Below are 17,736 nucleotides of genomic sequence, written 5' to 3'. Positions count from 1 at the left end.
GTCCCAGCGCAAGCTGTTCAGGAAAGCACAGAAACGCGATGTTCGCGTGCTTTTAGCGCTGCTCGCAAGAAGCCTCCGGAGCAGGCACTTCTCGTGCAGCAACAACCGTGCCTGCTACGATCTTTCCTAGCCTCTTTTCCTCCGGGCAGCCGGCTTGAGCTGATGTGAAGTGTTGGTGGGCAAATCATCCAGAGAAGCGTCGCAATGCTTCTGGGCTGTTAGCAAGAGCTTTCCTTGCTGAGCCTTTTCACGTTGGAGATTAGCTGGACATTTGCCGGTTTAGTGCCTTGTTTCTTCTGCGCAGCTTGCACAAAGCTCATTGCGGCTTTCGCGGTTCGAGTTGTGCATCGCCGGAGCTCTGCGGGAAAGAGCGAGAGAAGAGCCGCGAAAGCTCCGAGTGCGGCCAGCTCGCGTGTAGCCGCGAATGTGCGCTGTTCGCCGGTTGCAGGGCGACTGCCTTCTGCGCGGCTGCTTCCAAGTTGACGGTAAGTGCCAGCGTGCTAGCTGTGTAGGACAGTGAAGAGGCTGACGCGTGTGTGTCCGTAGAGCTGCTAGAAAGCGTACGTGACGAGCAGGAAGGGCTTTCAGAGCAGCCGGTTCTCGTCTTGCACAGTCGCCACACATCCGCACTTTTAGTGCCTCAGAACCCCGGACAGCTTGCAAAACACGGCTGTAACTGTCCCAGCGCAAGCTGTTCAGGAAAGCACAGAAACGCGATGTTCGCGTGCTTTTAGCGCTGCTCGCAAGAAGCCTCCGGAGCAGGCACTTCTCGTGCAGCAACAACCGTGCCTGCTACGATCTTTCCTAGCCTCTTTTCCTCCGGGCAGCCGGCTTGAGCTGATGTGAAGTGTTGGTGGGCAAATCACCCAGAGAAGCGTCGCAATGCTTCTGGGCTGTTAGCAAGAGCTTTCCTTGCTGAGCCTTTTCACGTTGGAGATTAGCTGGACATTTGCCGGTTTAGTGCCTTGTTTCTTCTGCGCAGCTTGCACAAAGCTCATTGCGGCTTTCGCGGTTCGAGTTGTGCATCGCCGGAGCTCTGCGGGAAAGAGCGAGAGAAGAGCCGCGAAAGCTCCGAGCGCGGCCAGCTCGCGTGTAGCCGCGAATGTGCGCTGTTCGCCGGTTGCAGGGCGAGTGCCTTCTGCGCGGCTGCTTCCAAGTTGACGGTAACTGCCAGCGTGCTAGCTGTGTAGGACAGTGAAGAGGCTGACGCGTGTGTGTCCGTAGAGCTGCTAGAAAGCGTACGTGACGAGCAGGAAGGGCTTTCAGAGCAGCCGGTTCTCGTCTTGCACAGTCGCCACACATCCGCACTTTTAGTGCCTCAGAACCCCGGACAGCTTGCAAAACACGGCTGTAACTGTCCCAGCGCAAGCTGTTCAGGAAAGCACAGAAACGCGATGTTCGCGTGCTTTTAGCGCTGCTCGCAAGAAGCCTCCGGAGCAGGCACTTCTCGTGCAGCAACAACCGTGCCTGCTACGATCTTTCCTAGCCTCTTTTCCTCCGGGCAGCCGGCTTGAGCTGATGTGAAGTGTTGGTGGGCAAATCATCCAGAGAAGCGTCGCAATGCTTCTGGGCTGTTAGCAAGAGCTTTCCTTGCTGAGCCTTTTCACGTTGGAGATTAGCTGGACATTTGCCGGTTTAGTGCCTTGTTTCTTCTGCGCAGCTTGCACAAAGCTCATTGCGGCTTTCGCGGTTCGAGTTGTGCATCGCCGGAGCTCTGCGGGAAAGAGCGAGAGAAGAGCCGCGAAAGCTCCGAGCGCGGCCAGCTCGCGTGTAGCCGCGAATGTGCGCTGTTCGCCGGTTGCAGGGCGAGTGCCTTCTGCGCGGCTGCTTCCAAGTTGACGGTAACTGCCAGCGTGCTAGCTGTGTAGGACAGTGAAGAGGCTGACGCGTGTGTGTCCGTAGAGCTGCTAGAAAGCGTACGTGACGAGCAGGAAGGGCTTTCAGAGCAGCCGGTTCTCGTCTTGCACAGTCGCCACACATCCGCACTTTTAGTGCCTCAGAACCCCGGACAGCTTGCAAAACACGGCTGTAACTGTCCCAGCGCAAGCTGTTCAGGAAAGCACAGAAACGCGATGTTCGCGTGCTTTTAGCGCTGCTCGCAAGAAGCCTCCGGAGCAGGCACTTCTCGTGCAGCAACAACCGTGCCTGCTACGATCTTTCCTAGCCTCTTTTCCTCCGGGCAGCCGGCTTGAGCTGATGTGAAGTGTTGGTGGGCAAATCATCCAGAGAAGCGTCGCAATGCTTCTGGGCTGTTAGCAAGAGCTTTCCTTGCTGAGCCTTTTCACGTTGGAGATTAGCTGGACATTTGCCGGTTTAGTGCCTTGTTTCTTCTGCGCAGCTTGCACAAAGCTCATTGCGGCTTTCGCGGTTCGAGTTGTGCATCGCCGGAGCTCTGCGGGAAAGAGCGAGAGAAGAGCCGTGAAAGCTCCGAGTGCGGCCAGCTCGCGTGTAGCCGCGAATGTGCGCTGTTCGCCGGTTGCAGGGCGAGTGCCTTCTGCGCGGCTGCTTCCAAGTTGACGGTAACTGCCAGCGTGCTAGCTGTGTAGGACAGTGAAGAGGCTGACGCGTGTGTGTCCGTAGAGCTGCTAGAAAGCGTACGTGACGAGCAGGAAGGGCTTTCAGAGCAGCCGGTTCTCGTCTTGCACAGTCGCCACACATCCGCACTTTTAGTGCCTCAGAACCCCGGACAGCTTGCAAAACACGGCTGTAACTGTCCCAGCGCAAGCTGTTCAGGAAAGCACAGAAACGCGATGTTCGCGTGCTTTTAGCGCTGCTCGCAAGAAGCCTCCGGAGCAGGCACTTCTCGTGCAGCAACAACCGTGCCTGCTACGATCTTTCCTAGCCTCTTTTCCTCCGGGCAGCCGGCTTGAGCTGATGTGAAGTGTTGGTGGGCAAATCATCCAGAGAAGCGTCGCAATGCTTCTGGGCTGTTAGCAAGAGCTTTCCTTGCTGAGCCTTTTCACGTTGGAGATTAGCTGGACATTTGCCGGTTTAGTGCCTTGTTTCTTCTGCGCAGCTTGCACAAAGCTCATTGCGGCTTTCGCGGTTCGAGTTGTGCATCGCCGGAGCTCTGCGGGAAAGAGCGAGAGAAGAGCCGCGAAAGCTCCGAGCGCGGCCAGCTCGCGTGTAGCCGCGAATGTGCGCTGTTCGCCGGTTGCAGGGCGAGTGCCTTCTGCGCGGCTGCTTCCAAGTTGACGGTAACTGCCAGCGTGCTAGCTGTGTAGGACAGTGAAGAGGCTGACGCGTGTGTGTCCGTAGAGCTGCTAGAAAGCGTACGTGACGAGCAGGAAGGGCTTTCAGAGCAGCCGGTTCTCGTCTTGCACAGTCGCCACACATCCGCACTTTTAGTGCCTCAGAACCCCGGACAGCTTGCAAAACACGGCTGTAACTGTCCCAGCGCAAGCTGTTCAGGAAAGCACAGAAACGCGATGTTCGCGTGCTTTTAGCGCTGCTCGCAAGAAGCCTCCGGAGCAGGCACTTCTCGTGCAGCAACAACCGTGCCTGCTACGATCTTTCCTAGCCTCTTTTCCTCCGGGCAGCCGGCTTGAGCTGATGTGAAGTGTTGGTGGGCAAATCATCCAGAGAAGCGTCGCAATGCTTCTGGGCTGTTAGCAAGAGCTTTCCTTGCTGAGCCTTTTCACGTTGGAGATTAGCTGGACATTTGCCGGTTTAGTGCCTTGTTTCTTCTGCGCAGCTTGCACAAAGCTCATTGCGGCTTTCGCGGTTCGAGTTGTGCATCGCCGGAGCTCTGCGGGAAAGAGCGAGAGAAGAGCCGCGAAAGCTCCGAGTGCGGCCACCTCGCGTGTAGCCGCGAATGTGCGCTGTTCGCCGGTTGCAGGGCGACTGCCTTCTGCGCGGCTGCTTCCAAGTTGACGGTAACTGCCAGCGTGCTAGCTGTGTAGGACAGTGAAGAGGCTGACGCGTGTGTGTCCGTAGAGCTGCTAGAAAGCGTACGTGACGAGCAGGAAGGGCTTTCAGAGCAGCCGGTTCTCGTCTTGCACAGTCGCCACACATCCGCACTTTTAGTGCCTCAGAACCCCGGACAGCTTGCAAAACACGGCTGTAACTGTCCCAGCGCAAGCTGTTCAGGAAAGCACAGAAACGCGATGTTCGCATGCTTTTAGCGCTGCTCGCAAGAAGCCTCCGGAGCAGGCACTTCTCGTGCAGCAACAACCGTGCCTGCTACGATCTTTCCTAGCCTCTTTTCCTCCGGGCAGCCGGCTTGAGCTGATGTGAAGTGTTGGTGGGCAAATCATCCAGAGAAGCGTCGCAATGCTTCTGGGCTGTTAGCAAGAGCTTTCCTTGCTGAGCCTTTTCACGTTGGAGATTAGCTGGACATTTGCCGGTTTAGTGCCTTGTTTCTTCTGCGCAGCTTGCACAAAGCTCATTGCGGCTTTCGCGGTTCGAGTTGTGCATCGCCGGAGCTCTGCGGGAAAGAGCGAGAGAAGAGCCGCGAAAGCTCCGAGTGCGGCCAGCTCGCGTGTAGCCGCGAATGTGCGCTGTTCGCCGGTTGCAGGGCGAGTGCCTTCTGCGCGGCTGCTTCCAAGTTGACGGTAACTGCCAGCGTGCTAGCTGTGTAGGACAGTGAAGAGGCTGACGCGTGTGTGTCCGTAGAGCTGCTAGAAAGCGTACGTGACGAGCAGGAAGGGCTTTCAGAGCAGCCGGTTCTCGTCTTGCACAGTCGCCACACATCCGCACTTTTAGTGCCTCAGAACCCCGGACAGCTTGCAAAACACGGCTGTAACTGTCCCAGCGCAAGCTGTTCAGGAAAGCACAGAAACGCGATGTTCGCGTGCTTTTAGCGCTGCTCGCAAGAAGCCTCCGGAGCAGGCACTTCTCGTGCAGCAACAACCGTGCCTGCTACGATCTTTCCTAGCCTCTTTTCCTCCGGGCAGCCGGCTTGAGCTGATGTGAAGTGTTGGTGGGCAAATCATCCAGAGAAGCGTCGCAATGCTTCTGGGCTGTTAGCAAGAGCTTTCCTTGCTGAGCCTTTTCACGTTGGAGATTAGCTGGACATTTGCCGGTTTAGTGCCTTGTTTCTTCTGCGCAGCTTGCACAAAGCTCATTGCGGCTTTCGCGGTTCGAGTTGTGCATCGCCGGAGCTCTGCGGGAAAGAGCGAGAGAAGAGCCGCGAAAGCTCCGAGTGCGGCCAGCTCGCGTGTAGCCGCGAATGTGCGCTGTTCGCCGGTTGCAGGGCGACTGCCTTCTGCGCGGCTGCTTCCAAGTTGACGGTAAGTGCCAGCGTGCTAGCTGTGTAGGACAGTGAAGAGGCTGACGCGTGTGTGTCCGTAGAGCTGCTAGAAAGCGTACGTGACGAGCAGGAAGGGCTTTCAGAGCAGCCGGTTCTCGTCTTGCACAGTCGCCACACATCCGCACTTTTAGTGCCTCAGAACCCCGGACAGCTTGCAAAACACGGCTGTAACTGTCCCAGCGCAAGCTGTTCAGGAAAGCACAGAAACGCGATGTTCGCGTGCTTTTAGCGCTGCTCGCAAGAAGCCTCCGGAGCAGGCACTTCTCGTGCAGCAACAACCGTGCCTGCTACGATCTTTCCTAGCCTCTTTTCCTCCGGGCAGCCGGCTTGAGCTGATGTGAAGTGTTGGTGGGCAAATCATCCAGAGAAGCGTCGCAATGCTTCTGGGCTGTTAGCAAGAGCTTTCCTTGCTGAGCCTTTTCACGTTGGAGATTAGCTGGACATTTGCCGGTTTAGTGCCTTGTTTCTTCTGCGCAGCTTGCACAAAGCTCATTGCGGCTTTCGCGGTTCGAGTTGTGCATCGCCGGAGCTCTGCGGGAAAGAGCGAGAGAAGAGCCGCGAAAGCTCCGAGCGCGGCCAGCTCGCGTGTAGCCGCGAATGTGCGCTGTTCGCCGGTTGCAGGGCGAGTGCCTTCTGCGCGGCTGCTTCCAAGTTGACGGTAACTGCCAGCGTGCTAGCTGTGTAGGACAGTGAAGAGGCTGACGCGTGTGTGTCCGTAGAGCTGCTAGAAAGCGTACGTGACGAGCAGGAAGGGCTTTCAGAGCAGCCGGTTCTCGTCTTGCACAGTCGCCACACATCCGCACTTTTAGTGCCTCAGAACCCCGGACAGCTTGCAAAACACGGCTGTAACTGTCCCAGCGCAAGCTGTTCAGGAAAGCACAGAAACGCGATGTTCGCGTGCTTTTAGCGCTGCTCGCAAGAAGCCTCCGGAGCAGGCACTTCTCGTGCAGCAACAACCGTGCCTGCTACGATCTTTCCTAGCCTCTTTTCCTCCGGGCAGCCGGCTTGAGCTGATGTGAAGTGTTGGTGGGCAAATCATCCAGAGAAGCGTCGCAATGCTTCTGGGCTGTTAGCAAGAGCTTTCCTTGCTGAGCCTTTTCACGTTGGAGATTAGCTGGACATTTGCCGGTTTAGTGCCTTGTTTCTTCTGCGCAGCTTGCACAAAGCTCATTGCGGCTTTCGCGGTTCGAGTTGTGCATCGCCGGAGCTCTGCGGGAAAGAGCGAGAGAAGAGCCGCGAAAGCTCCGAGCGCGGCCAGCTCGCGTGTAGCCGCGAATGTGCGCTGTTCGCCGGTTGCAGGGCGAGTGCCTTCTGCGCGGCTGCTTCCAAGTTGACGGTAACTGCCAGCGTGCTAGCTGTGTAGGACAGTGAAGAGGCTGACGCGTGTGTGTCCGTAGAGCTGCTAGAAAGCGTACGTGACGAGCAGGAAGGGCTTTCAGAGCAGCCGGTTCTCGTCTTGCACAGTCGCCACACATCCGCACTTTTAGTGCCTCAGAACCCCGGACAGCTTGCAAAACACGGCTGTAACTGTCCCAGCGCAAGCTGTTCAGGAAAGCACAGAAACGCGATGTTCGCGTGCTTTTAGCGCTGCTCGCAAGAAGCCTCCGGAGCAGGCACTTCTCGTGCAGCAACAACCGTGCCTGCTACGATCTTTCCTAGCCTCTTTTCCTCCGGGCAGCCGGCTTGAGCTGATGTGAAGTGTTGGTGGGCAAATCATCCAGAGAAGCGTCGCAATGCTTCTGGGCTGTTAGCAAGAGCTTTCCTTGCTGAGCCTTTTCACGTTGGAGATTAGCTGGACATTTGCCGGTTTAGTGCCTTGTTTCTTCTGCGCAGCTTGCACAAAGCTCATTGCGGCTTTCGCGGTTCGAGTTGTGCATCGCCGGAGCTCTGCGGGAAAGAGCGAGAGAAGAGCCGCGAAAGCTCCGAGCGCGGCCAGCTCGCGTGTAGCCGCGAATGTGCGCTGTTCGCCGGTTGCAGGGCGAGTGCCTTCTGCGCGGCTGCTTCCAAGTTGACGGTAACTGCCAGCGTGCTAGCTGTGTAGGACAGTGAAGAGGCTGACGCGTGTGTGTCCGTAGAGCTGCTAGAAAGCGTACGTGACGAGCAGGAAGGGCTTTCAGAGCAGCCGGTTCTCGTCTTGCACAGTCGCCACACATCCGCACTTTTAGTGCCTCAGAACCCCGGACAGCTTGCAAAACACGGCTGTAACTGTCCCAGCGCAAGCTGTTCAGGAAAGCACAGAAACGCGATGTTCGCGTGCTTTTAGCGCTGCTCGCAAGAAGCCTCCGGAGCAGGCACTTCTCGTGCAGCAACAACCGTGCCTGCTACGATCTTTCCTAGCCTCTTTTCCTCCGGGCAGCCGGCTTGAGCTGATGTGAAGTGTTGGTGGGCAAATCATCCAGAGAAGCGTCGCAATGCTTCTGGGCTGTTAGCAAGAGCTTTCCTTGCTGAGCCTTTTCACGTTGGAGATTAGCTGGACATTTGCCGGTTTAGTGCCTTGTTTCTTCTGCGCAGCTTGCACAAAGCTCATTGCGGCTTTCGCGGTTCGAGTTGTGCATCGCCGGAGCTCTGCGGGAAAGAGCGAGAGAAGAGCCGCGAAAGCTCCGAGTGCGGCCACCTCGCGTGTAGCCGCGAATGTGCGCTGTTCGCCGGTTGCAGGGCGACTGCCTTCTGCGCGGCTGCTTCCAAGTTGACGGTAACTGCCAGCGTGCTAGCTGTGTAGGACAGTGAAGAGGCTGACGCGTGTGTGTCCGTAGAGCTGCTAGAAAGCGTACGTGACGAGCAGGAAGGGCTTTCAGAGCAGCCGGTTCTCGTCTTGCACAGTCGCCACACATCCGCACTTTTAGTGCCTCAGAACCCCGGACAGCTTGCAAAACACGGCTGTAACTGTCCCAGCGCAAGCTGTTCAGGAAAGCACAGAAACGCGATGTTCGCGTGCTTTTAGCGCTGCTCGCAAGAAGCCTCCGGAGCAGGCACTTCTCGTGCAGCAACAACCGTGCCTGCTACGATCTTTCCTAGCCTCTTTTCCTCCGGGCAGCCGGCTTGAGCTGATGTGAAGTGTTGGTGGGCAAATCACCCAGAGAAGCGTCGCAATGCTTCTGGGCTGTTAGCAAGAGCTTTCCTTGCTGACCCTTTTCACGTTGGAGATTAGCTGGACATTTGCCGGTTTAGTGCCTTGTTTCTTCTGCGCAGCTTGCACAAAGCTCATTGCGGCTTTCGCGGTTCGAGTTGTGCATCGCCGGAGCTCTGCGGGAAAGAGCGAGAGAAGAGCCGCGAAAGCTCCGAGCGCGGCCAGCTCGCGTGTAGCCGCGAATGTGCGCTGTTCGCCGGTTGCAGGGCGAGTGCCTTCTGCGCGGCTGCTTCCAAGTTGACGGTAAGTGCCAGCGTGCTAGCTGTGTAGGACAGTGAAGAGGCTGACGCGTGTGTGTCCGTAGAGCTGCTAGAAAGCGTACGTGACGAGCAGGAAGGGCTTTCAGAGCAGCCGGTTCTCGTCTTGGACAGTCGCCACACATCCGCACTTTTAGTGCCTCAGAACCCCGGACAGCTTGCAAAACACGGCTGTAACTGTCCCAGCGCAAGCTGTTCAGGAAAGCACAGAAACGCGATGTTCGCGTGCTTTTAGCGCTGCTCGCAAGAAGCCTCCGGAGCAGGCACTTCTCGTGCAGCAACAACCGTGCCTGCTACGATCTTTCCTAGCCTCTTTTCCTCCGGGCAGCCGGCTTGAGCTGATGTGAAGTGTTGGTGGGCAAATCATCCAGAGAAGCGTCGCAATGCTTCTGGGCTGTTAGCAAGAGCTTTCCTTGCTGACCCTTTTCACGTTGGAGATTAGCTGGACATTTGCCGGTTTAGTGCCTTGTTTCTTCTGCGCAGCTTGCACAAAGCTCATTGCGGCTTTCGCGGTTCGAGTTGTGCATCGCCGGAGCTCTGCGGGAAAGAGCGAGAGAAGAGCCGCGAAAGCTCCGAGCGCGGCCAGCTCGCGTGTAGCCGCGAATGTGCGCTGTTCGCCGGTTGCAGGGCGAGTGCCTTCTGCGCGGCTGCTTCCAAGTTGACGGTAAGTGCCAGCGTGCTAGCTGTGTAGGACAGTGAAGAGGCTGACGCGTGTGTGTCCGTAGAGCTGCTAGAAAGCGTACGTGACGAGCAGGAAGGGCTTTCAGAGCAGCCGGTTCTCGTCTTGCACAGTCGCCACACATCCGCACTTTTAGTGCCTCAGAACCCCGGACAGCTTGCAAAACACGGCTGTAACTGTCCCAGCGCAAGCTGTTCAGGAAAGCACAGAAACGCGATGTTCGCGTGCTTTTAGCGCTGCTCGCAAGAAGCCTCCGGAGCAGGCACTTCTCGTGCAGCAACAACCGTGCCTGCTACGATCTTTCCTAGCCTCTTTTCCTCCGGGCAGCCGGCTTGAGCTGATGTGAAGTGTTGGTGGGCAAATCATCCAGAGAAGAGTCGCAATGCTTCTGGGCTGTTAGCAAGAGCTTTCCTTGCTGAGCCTTTTCACGTTGGAGATTAGCTGGACATTTGCCGGTTTAGTGCCTTGTTTCTTCTGCGCAGCTTGCACAAAGCTCATTGCGGCTTTCGCGGTTCGAGTTGTGCATCGCCGGAGCTCTGCGGGAAAGAGCGAGAGAAGAGCCGCGAAAGCTCCGAGTGCGGCCAGCTCGCGTGTAGCCGCGAATGTGCGCTGTTCGCCGGTTGCAGGGCGAGTGCCTTCTGCGCGGCTGCTTCCAAGTTGACGGTAACTGCCAGCGTGCTAGCTGTGTAGGACAGTGAAGAGGCTGACGCGTGTGTGTCCGTAGAGCTGCTAGAAAGCGTACGTGACGAGCAGGAAGGGCTTTCAGAGCAGCCGGTTCTCGTTTTGGACAGTCGCCACACATCCGCACTTTTAGTGCCTCAGAACCCCGGACAGCTTGCAAAACACGGCTGTAACTGTCCCAGCGCAAGCTGTTCAGGAAAGCACAGAAACGCGATGTTCGCGTGCTTTTAGCGCTGCTCGCAAGAAGCCTCCGGAGCAGGCACTTCTCGTGCAGCAACAACCGTGCCTGCTACGATCTTTCCTAGCCTCTTTTCCTCCGGGCAGCCGGCTTGAGCTGATGTGAAGTGTTGGTGGGCAAATCATCCAGAGAAGCGTCGCAATGCTTCTGGGCTGTTAGCAAGAGCTTTCCTTGCTGACCCTTTTCACGTTGGAGATTAGCTGGACATTTGCCGGTTTAGTGCCTTGTTTCTTCTGCGCAGCTTGCACAAAGCTCATTGCGGCTTTCGCGGTTCGAGTTGTGCATCGCCGGAGCTCTGCGGGAAAGAGCGAGAGAAGAGCCGCGAAAGCTCCGAGTGCGGCCAGCTCGCGTGTAGCCGCGAATGTGCGCTGTTCGCCGGTTGCAGGGCGAGTGCCTTCTGCGCGGCTGCTTCCAAGTTGACGGTAACTGCCAGCGTGCTAGCTGTGTAGGACAGTGAAGAGGCTGACGCGTGTGTGTCCGTAGAGCTGCTAGAAAGCGTACGTGACGAGCAGGAAGGGCTTTCAGAGCAGCCGGTTCTCGTCTTGCACAGTCGCCACACATCCGCACTTTTAGTGCCTCAGAACCCCGGACAGCTTGCAAAACACGGCTGTAACTGTCCCAGCGCAAGCTGTTCAGGAAAGCACAGAAACGCGATGTTCGCGTGCTTTTAGCGCTGCTCGCAAGAAGCCTCCGGAGCAGGCACTTCTCGTGCAGCAACAACCGTGCCTGCTACGATCTTTCCTAGCCTCTTTTCCTCCGGGCAGCCGGCTTGAGCTGATGTGAAGTGTTGGTGGGCAAATCATCCAGAGAAGCGTCGCAATGCTTCTGGGCTGTTAGCAAGAGCTTTCCTTGCTGAGCCTTTTCACGTTGGAGATTAGCTGGACATTTGCCGGTTTAGTGCCTTGTTTCTTCTGCGCAGCTTGCACAAAGCTCATTGCGGCTTTCGCGGTTCGAGTTGTGCATCGCCGGAGCTCTGCGGGAAAGAGCGAGAGAAGAGCCGCGAAAGCTCCGAGTGCGGCCAGCTCGCGTGTAGCCGCGAATGTGCGCTGTTCGCCGGTTGCAGGGCGAGTGCCTTCTGCGCGGCTGCTTCCAAGTTGACGGTAACTGCCAGCGTGCTAGCTGTGTAGGACAGTGAAGAGGCTGACGCGTGTGTGTCCGTAGAGCTGCTAGAAAGCGTACGTGACGAGCAGGAAGGGCTTTCAGAGCAGCCGGTTCTCGTCTTGCACAGTCGCCACACATCCGCACTTTTAGTGCCTCAGAACCCCGGACAGCTTGCAAAACACGGCTGTAACTGTCCCAGCGCAAGCTGTTCAGGAAAGCACAGAAACGCGATGTTCGCGTGCTTTTAGCGCTGCTCGCAAGAAGCCTCCGGAGCAGGCACTTCTCGTGCAGCAACAACCGTGCCTGCTACGATCTTTCCTAGCCTCTTTTCCTCCGGGCAGCCGGCTTGAGCTGATGTGAAGTGTTGGTGGGCAAATCATCCAGAGAAGCGTCGCAATGCTTCTGGGCTGTTAGCAAGAGCTTTCCTTGCTGAGCCTTTTCACGTTGGAGATTAGCTGGACATTTGCCGGTTTAGTGCCTTGTTTCTTCTGCGCAGCTTGCACAAAGCTCATTGCGGCTTTCGCGGTTCGAGTTGTGCATCGCCGGAGCTCTGCGGGAAAGAGCGAGAGAAGAGCCGCGAAAGCTCCGAGTGCGGCCACCTCGCGTGTAGCCGCGAATGTGCGCTGTTCGCCGGTTGCAGGGCGAGTGCCTTCTGCGCGGCTGCTTCCAAGTTGACGGTAACTGCCAGCGTGCTAGCTGTGTAGGACAGTGAAGAGGCTGACGCGTGTGTGTCCGTAGAGCTGCTAGAAAGCGTACGTGACGAGCAGGAAGGGCTTTCAGAGCAGCCGGTTCTCGTCTTGCACAGTCGCCACACATCCGCACTTTTAGTGCCTCAGAACCCCGGACAGCTTGCAAAACACGGCTGTAACTGTCCCAGCGCAAGCTGTTCAGGAAAGCACAGAAACGCGATGTTCGCGTGCTTTTAGCGCTGCTCGCAAGAAGCCTCCGGAGCAGGCACTTCTCGTGCAGCAACAACCGTGCCTGCTACGATCTTTCCTAGCCTCTTTTCCTCCGGGCAGCCGGCTTGAGCTGATGTGAAGTGTTGGTGGGCAAATCACCCAGAGAAGCGTCGCAATGCTTCTGGGCTGTTAGCAAGAGCTTTCCTTGCTGACCCTTTTCACGTTGGAGATTAGCTGGACATTTGCCGGTTTAGTGCCTTGTTTCTTCTGCGCAGCTTGCACAAAGCTCATTGCGGCTTTCGCGGTTCGAGTTGTGCATCGCCGGAGCTCTGCGGGAAAGAGCGAGAGAAGAGCCGCGAAAGCTCCGAGCGCGGCCAGCTCGCGTGTAGCCGCGAATGTGCGCTGTTCGCCGGTTGCAGGGCGACTGCCTTCTGCGCGGCTGCTTCCAAGTTGACGGTAACTGCCAGCGTGCTAGCTGTGTAGGACAGTGAAGAGGCTGACGCGTGTGTGTCCGTAGAGCTGCTAGAAAGCGTACGTGACGAGCAGGAAGGGCTTTCAGAGCAGCCGGTTCTCGTCTTGCACAGTCGCCACACATCCGCACTTTTAGTGCCTCAGAACCCCGGACAGCTTGCAAAACACGGCTGTAACTGTCCCAGCGCAAGCTGTTCAGGAAAGCACAGAAACGCGATGTTCGCGTGCTTTTAGCGCTGCTCGCAAGAAGCCTCCGGAGCAGGCACTTCTCGTGCAGCAACAACCGTGCCTGCTACGATCTTTCCTAGCCTCTTTTCCTCCGGGCAGCCGGCTTGAGCTGATGTGAAGTGTTGGTGGGCAAATCATCCAGAGAAGCGTCGCAATGCTTCTGGGCTGTTAGCAAGAGCTTTCCTTGCTGAGCCTTTTCACGTTGGAGATTAGCTGGACATTTGCCGGTTTAGTGCCTTGTTTCTTCTGCGCAGCTTGCACAAAGCTCATTGCGGCTTTCGCGGTTCGAGTTGTGCATCGCCGGAGCTCTGCGGGAAAGAGCGAGAGAAGAGCCGCGAAAGCTCCGAGTGCGGCCAGCTCGCGTGTAGCCGCGAATGTGCGCTGTTCGCCGGTTGCAGGGCGACTGCCTTCTGCGCGGCTGCTTCCAAGTTGACGGTAACTGCCAGCGTGCTAGCTGTGTAGGACAGTGAAGAGGCTGACGCGTGTGTGTCCGTAGAGCTGCTAGAAAGCGTACGTGACGAGCAGGAAGGGCTTTCAGAGCAGCCGGTTCTCGTTTTGGACAGTCGCCACACATCCGCACTTTTAGTGCCTCAGAACCCCGGACAGCTTGCAAAACACGGCTGTAACTGTCCCAGCGCAAGCTGTTCAGGAAAGCACAGAAACGCGATGTTCGCGTGCTTTTAGCGCTGCTCGCAAGAAGCCTCCGGAGCAGGCACTTCTCGTGCAGCAACAACCGTGCCTGCTACGATCTTTCCTAGCCTCTTTTCCTCCGGGCAGCCGGCTTGAGCTGATGTGAAGTGTTGGTGGGCAAATCATCCAGAGAAGCGTCGCAATGCTTCTGGGCTGTTAGCAAGAGCTTTCCTTGCTGAGCCTTTTCACGTTGGAGATTAGCTGGACATTTGCCGGTTTAGTGCCTTGTTTCTTCTGCGCAGCTTGCACAAAGCTCATTGCGGCTTTCGCGGTTCGAGTTGTGCATCGCCGGAGCTCTGCGGGAAAGAGCGAGAGAAGAGCCGCGAAAGCTCCGAGTGCGGCCAGCTCGCGTGTAGCCGCGAATGTGCGCTGTTCGCCGGTTGCAGGGCGACTGCCTTCTGCGCGGCTGCTTCCAAGTTGACGGTAAGTGCCAGCGTGCTAGCTGTGTAGGACAGTGAAGAGGCTGACGCGTGTGTGTCCGTAGAGCTGCTAGAAAGCGTACGTGACGAGCAGGAAGGGCTTTCAGAGCAGCCGGTTCTCGTCTTGCACAGTCGCCACACATCCGCACTTTTAGTGCCTCAGAACCCCGGACAGCTTGCAAAACACGGCTGTAACTGTCCCAGCGCAAGCTGTTCAGGAAAGCACAGAAACGCGATGTTCGCGTGCTTTTAGCGCTGCTCGCAAGAAGCCTCCGGAGCAGGCACTTCTCGTGCAGCAACAACCGTGCCTGCTACGATCTTTCCTAGCCTCTTTTCCTCCGGGCAGCCGGCTTGAGCTGATGTGAAGTGTTGGTGGGCAAATCACCCAGAGAAGCGTCGCAATGCTTCTGGGCTGTTAGCAAGAGCTTTCCTTGCTGAGCCTTTTCACGTTGGAGATTAGCTGGACATTTGCCGGTTTAGTGCCTTGTTTCTTCTGCGCAGCTTGCACAAAGCTCATTGCGGCTTTCGCGGTTCGAGTTGTGCATCGCCGGAGCTCTGCGGGAAAGAGCGAGAGAAGAGCCGCGAAAGCTCCGAGCGCGGCCAGCTCGCGTGTAGCCGCGAATGTGCGCTGTTCGCCGGTTGCAGGGCGAGTGCCTTCTGCGCGGCTGCTTCCAAGTTGACGGTAACTGCCAGCGTGCTAGCTGTGTAGGACAGTGAAGAGGCTGACGCGTGTGTGTCCGTAGAGCTGCTAGAAAGCGTACGTGACGAGCAGGAAGGGCTTTCAGAGCAGCCGGTTCTCGTCTTGCACAGTCGCCACACATCCGCACTTTTAGTGCCTCAGAACCCCGGACAGCTTGCAAAACACGGCTGTAACTGTCCCAGCGCAAGCTGTTCAGGAAAGCACAGAAACGCGATGTTCGCGTGCTTTTAGCGCTGCTCGCAAGAAGCCTCCGGAGCAGGCACTTCTCGTGCAGCAACAACCGTGCCTGCTACGATCTTTCCTAGCCTCTTTTCCTCCGGGCAGCCGGCTTGAGCTGATGTGAAGTGTTGGTGGGCAAATCATCCAGAGAAGCGTCGCAATGCTTCTGGGCTGTTAGCAAGAGCTTTCCTTGCTGAGCCTTTTCACGTTGGAGATTAGCTGGACATTTGCCGGTTTAGTGCCTTGTTTCTTCTGCGCAGCTTGCACAAAGCTCATTGCGGCTTTCGCGGTTCGAGTTGTGCATCGCCGGAGCTCTGCGGGAAAGAGCGAGAGAAGAGCCGCGAAAGCTCCGAGCGCGGCCAGCTCGCGTGTAGCCGCGAATGTGCGCTGTTCGCCGGTTGCAGGGCGAGTGCCTTCTGCGCGGCTGCTTCCAAGTTGACGGTAACTGCCAGCGTGCTAGCTGTGTAGGACAGTGAAGAGGCTGACGCGTGTGTGTCCGTAGAGCTGCTAGAAAGCGTACGTGACGAGCAGGAAGGGCTTTCAGAGCAGCCGGTTCTCGTCTTGCACAGTCGCCACACATCCGCACTTTTAGTGCCTCAGAACCCCGGACAGCTTGCAAAACACGGCTGTAACTGTCCCAGCGCAAGCTGTTCAGGAAAGCACAGAAACGCGATGTTCGCGTGCTTTTAGCGCTGCTCGCAAGAAGCCTCCGGAGCAGGCACTTCTCGTGCAGCAACAACCGTGCCTGCTACGATCTTTCCTAGCCTCTTTTCCTCCGGGCAGCCGGCTTGAGCTGATGTGAAGTGTTGGTGGGCAAATCATCCAGAGAAGCGTCGCAATGCTTCTGGGCTGTTAGCAAGAGCTTTCCTTGCTGAGCCTTTTCACGTTGGAGATTAGCTGGACATTTGCCGGTTTAGTGCCTTGTTTCTTCTGCGCAGCTTGCACAAAGCTCATTGCGGCTTTCGCGGTTCGAGTTGTGCATCGCCGGAGCTCTGCGGGAAAGAGCGAGAGAAGAGCCGTGAAAGCTCCGAGTGCGGCCAGCTCGCGTGTAGCCGCGAATGTGCGCTGTTCGCCGGTTGCAGGGCGAGTGCCTTCTGCGCGGCTGCTTCCAAGTTGACGGTAACTGCCAGCGTGCTAGCTGTGTAGGACAGTGAAGAGGCTGACGCGTGTGTGTCCGTAGAGCTGCTAGAAAGCGTACGTGACGAGCAGGAAGGGCTTTCAGAGCAGCCGGTTCTCGTCTTGCACAGTCGCCACACATCCGCACTTTTAGTGCCTCAGAACCCCGGACAGCTTGCAAAACACGGCTGTAACTGTCCCAGCGCAAGCTGTTCAGGAAAGCACAGAAACGCGATGTTCGCGTGCTTTTAGCGCTGCTCGCAAGAAGCCTCCGGAGCAGGCACTTCTCGTGCAGCAACAACCGTGCCTGCTACGATCTTTCCTAGCCTCTTTTCCTCCGGGCAGCCGGCTTGAGCTGATGTGAAGTGTTGGTGGGCAAATCATCCAGAGAAGCGTCGCAATGCTTCTGGGCTGTTAGCAAGAGCTTTCCTTGCTGAGCCTTTTCACGTTGGAGATTAGCTGGACATTTGCCGGTTTAGTGCCTTGTTTCTTCTGCGCAGCTTGCACAAAGCTCATTGCGGCTTTCGCGGTTCGAGTTGTGCATCGCCGGAGCTCTGCGGGAAAGAGCGAGAGAAGAGCCGCGAAAGCTCCGAGCGCGGCCAGCTCGCGTGTAGCCGCGAATGTGCGCTGTTCGCCGGTTGCAGGGCGAGTGCCTTCTGCGCGGCTGCTTCCAAGTTGACGGTAACTGCCAGCGTGCTAGCTGTGTAGGACAGTGAAGAGGCTGACGCGTGTGTGTCCGTAGAGCTGCTAGAAAGCGTACGTGACGAGCAGGAAGGGCTTTCAGAGCAGCCGGTTCTCGTCTTGCACAGTCGCCACACATCCGCACTTTTAGTGCCTCAGAACCCCGGACAGCTTGCAAAACACGGCTGTAACTGTCCCAGCGCAAGCTGTTCAGGAAAGCACAGAAACGCGATGTTCGCGTGCTTTTAGCGCTGCTCGCAAGAAGCCTCCGGAGCAGGCACTTCTCGTGCAGCAACAACCGTGCCTGCTACGATCTTTCCTAGCCTCTTTTCCTCCGGGCAGCCGGCTTGAGCTGATGTGAAGTGTTGGTGGGCAAATCATCCAGAGAAGCGTCGCAATGCTTCTGGGCTGTTAGCAAGAGCTTTCCTTGCTGAGCCTTTTCACGTTGGAGATTAGCTGGACATTTGCCGGTTTAGTGCCTTGTTTCTTCTGCGCAGCTTGCACAAAGCTCATTGCGGCTTTCGCGGTTCGAGTTGTGCATCGCCGGAGCTCTGCGGGAAAGAGCGAGAGAAGAGCCGCGAAAGCTCCGAGTGCGGCCACCTCGCGTGTAGCCGCGAATGTGCGCTGTTCGCCGGTTGCAGGGCGACTGCCTTCTGCGCGGCTGCTTCCAAGTTGACGGTAACTGCCAGCGTGCTAGCTGTGTAGGACAGTGAAGAGGCTGACGCGTGTGTGTCCGTAGAGCTGCTAGAAAGCGTACGTGACGAGCAGGAAGGGCTTTCAGAGCAGCCGGTTCTCGTCTTGCACAGTCGCCACACATCCGCACTTTTAGTGCCTCAGAACCCCGGACAGCTTGCAAAACACGGCTGTAACTGTCCCAGCGCAAGCTGTTCAGGAAAGCACAGAAACGCGATGTTCGCATGCTTTTAGCGCTGCTCGCAAGAAGCCTCCGGAGCAGGCACTTCTCGTGCAGCAACAACCG

The sequence above is a fragment of the Chlamydotis macqueenii genome, unplaced genomic scaffold (genome assembly GCF_036417535.1).
Source record: "Chlamydotis macqueenii isolate bChlMac1 unplaced genomic scaffold, bChlMac1.mat HAP1_SCAFFOLD_58, whole genome shotgun sequence".
Taxonomy (NCBI): domain Eukaryota; kingdom Metazoa; phylum Chordata; class Aves; order Otidiformes; family Otididae; genus Chlamydotis; species Chlamydotis macqueenii.
Note: the sequence above shows the minus strand (reverse complement) of the source record.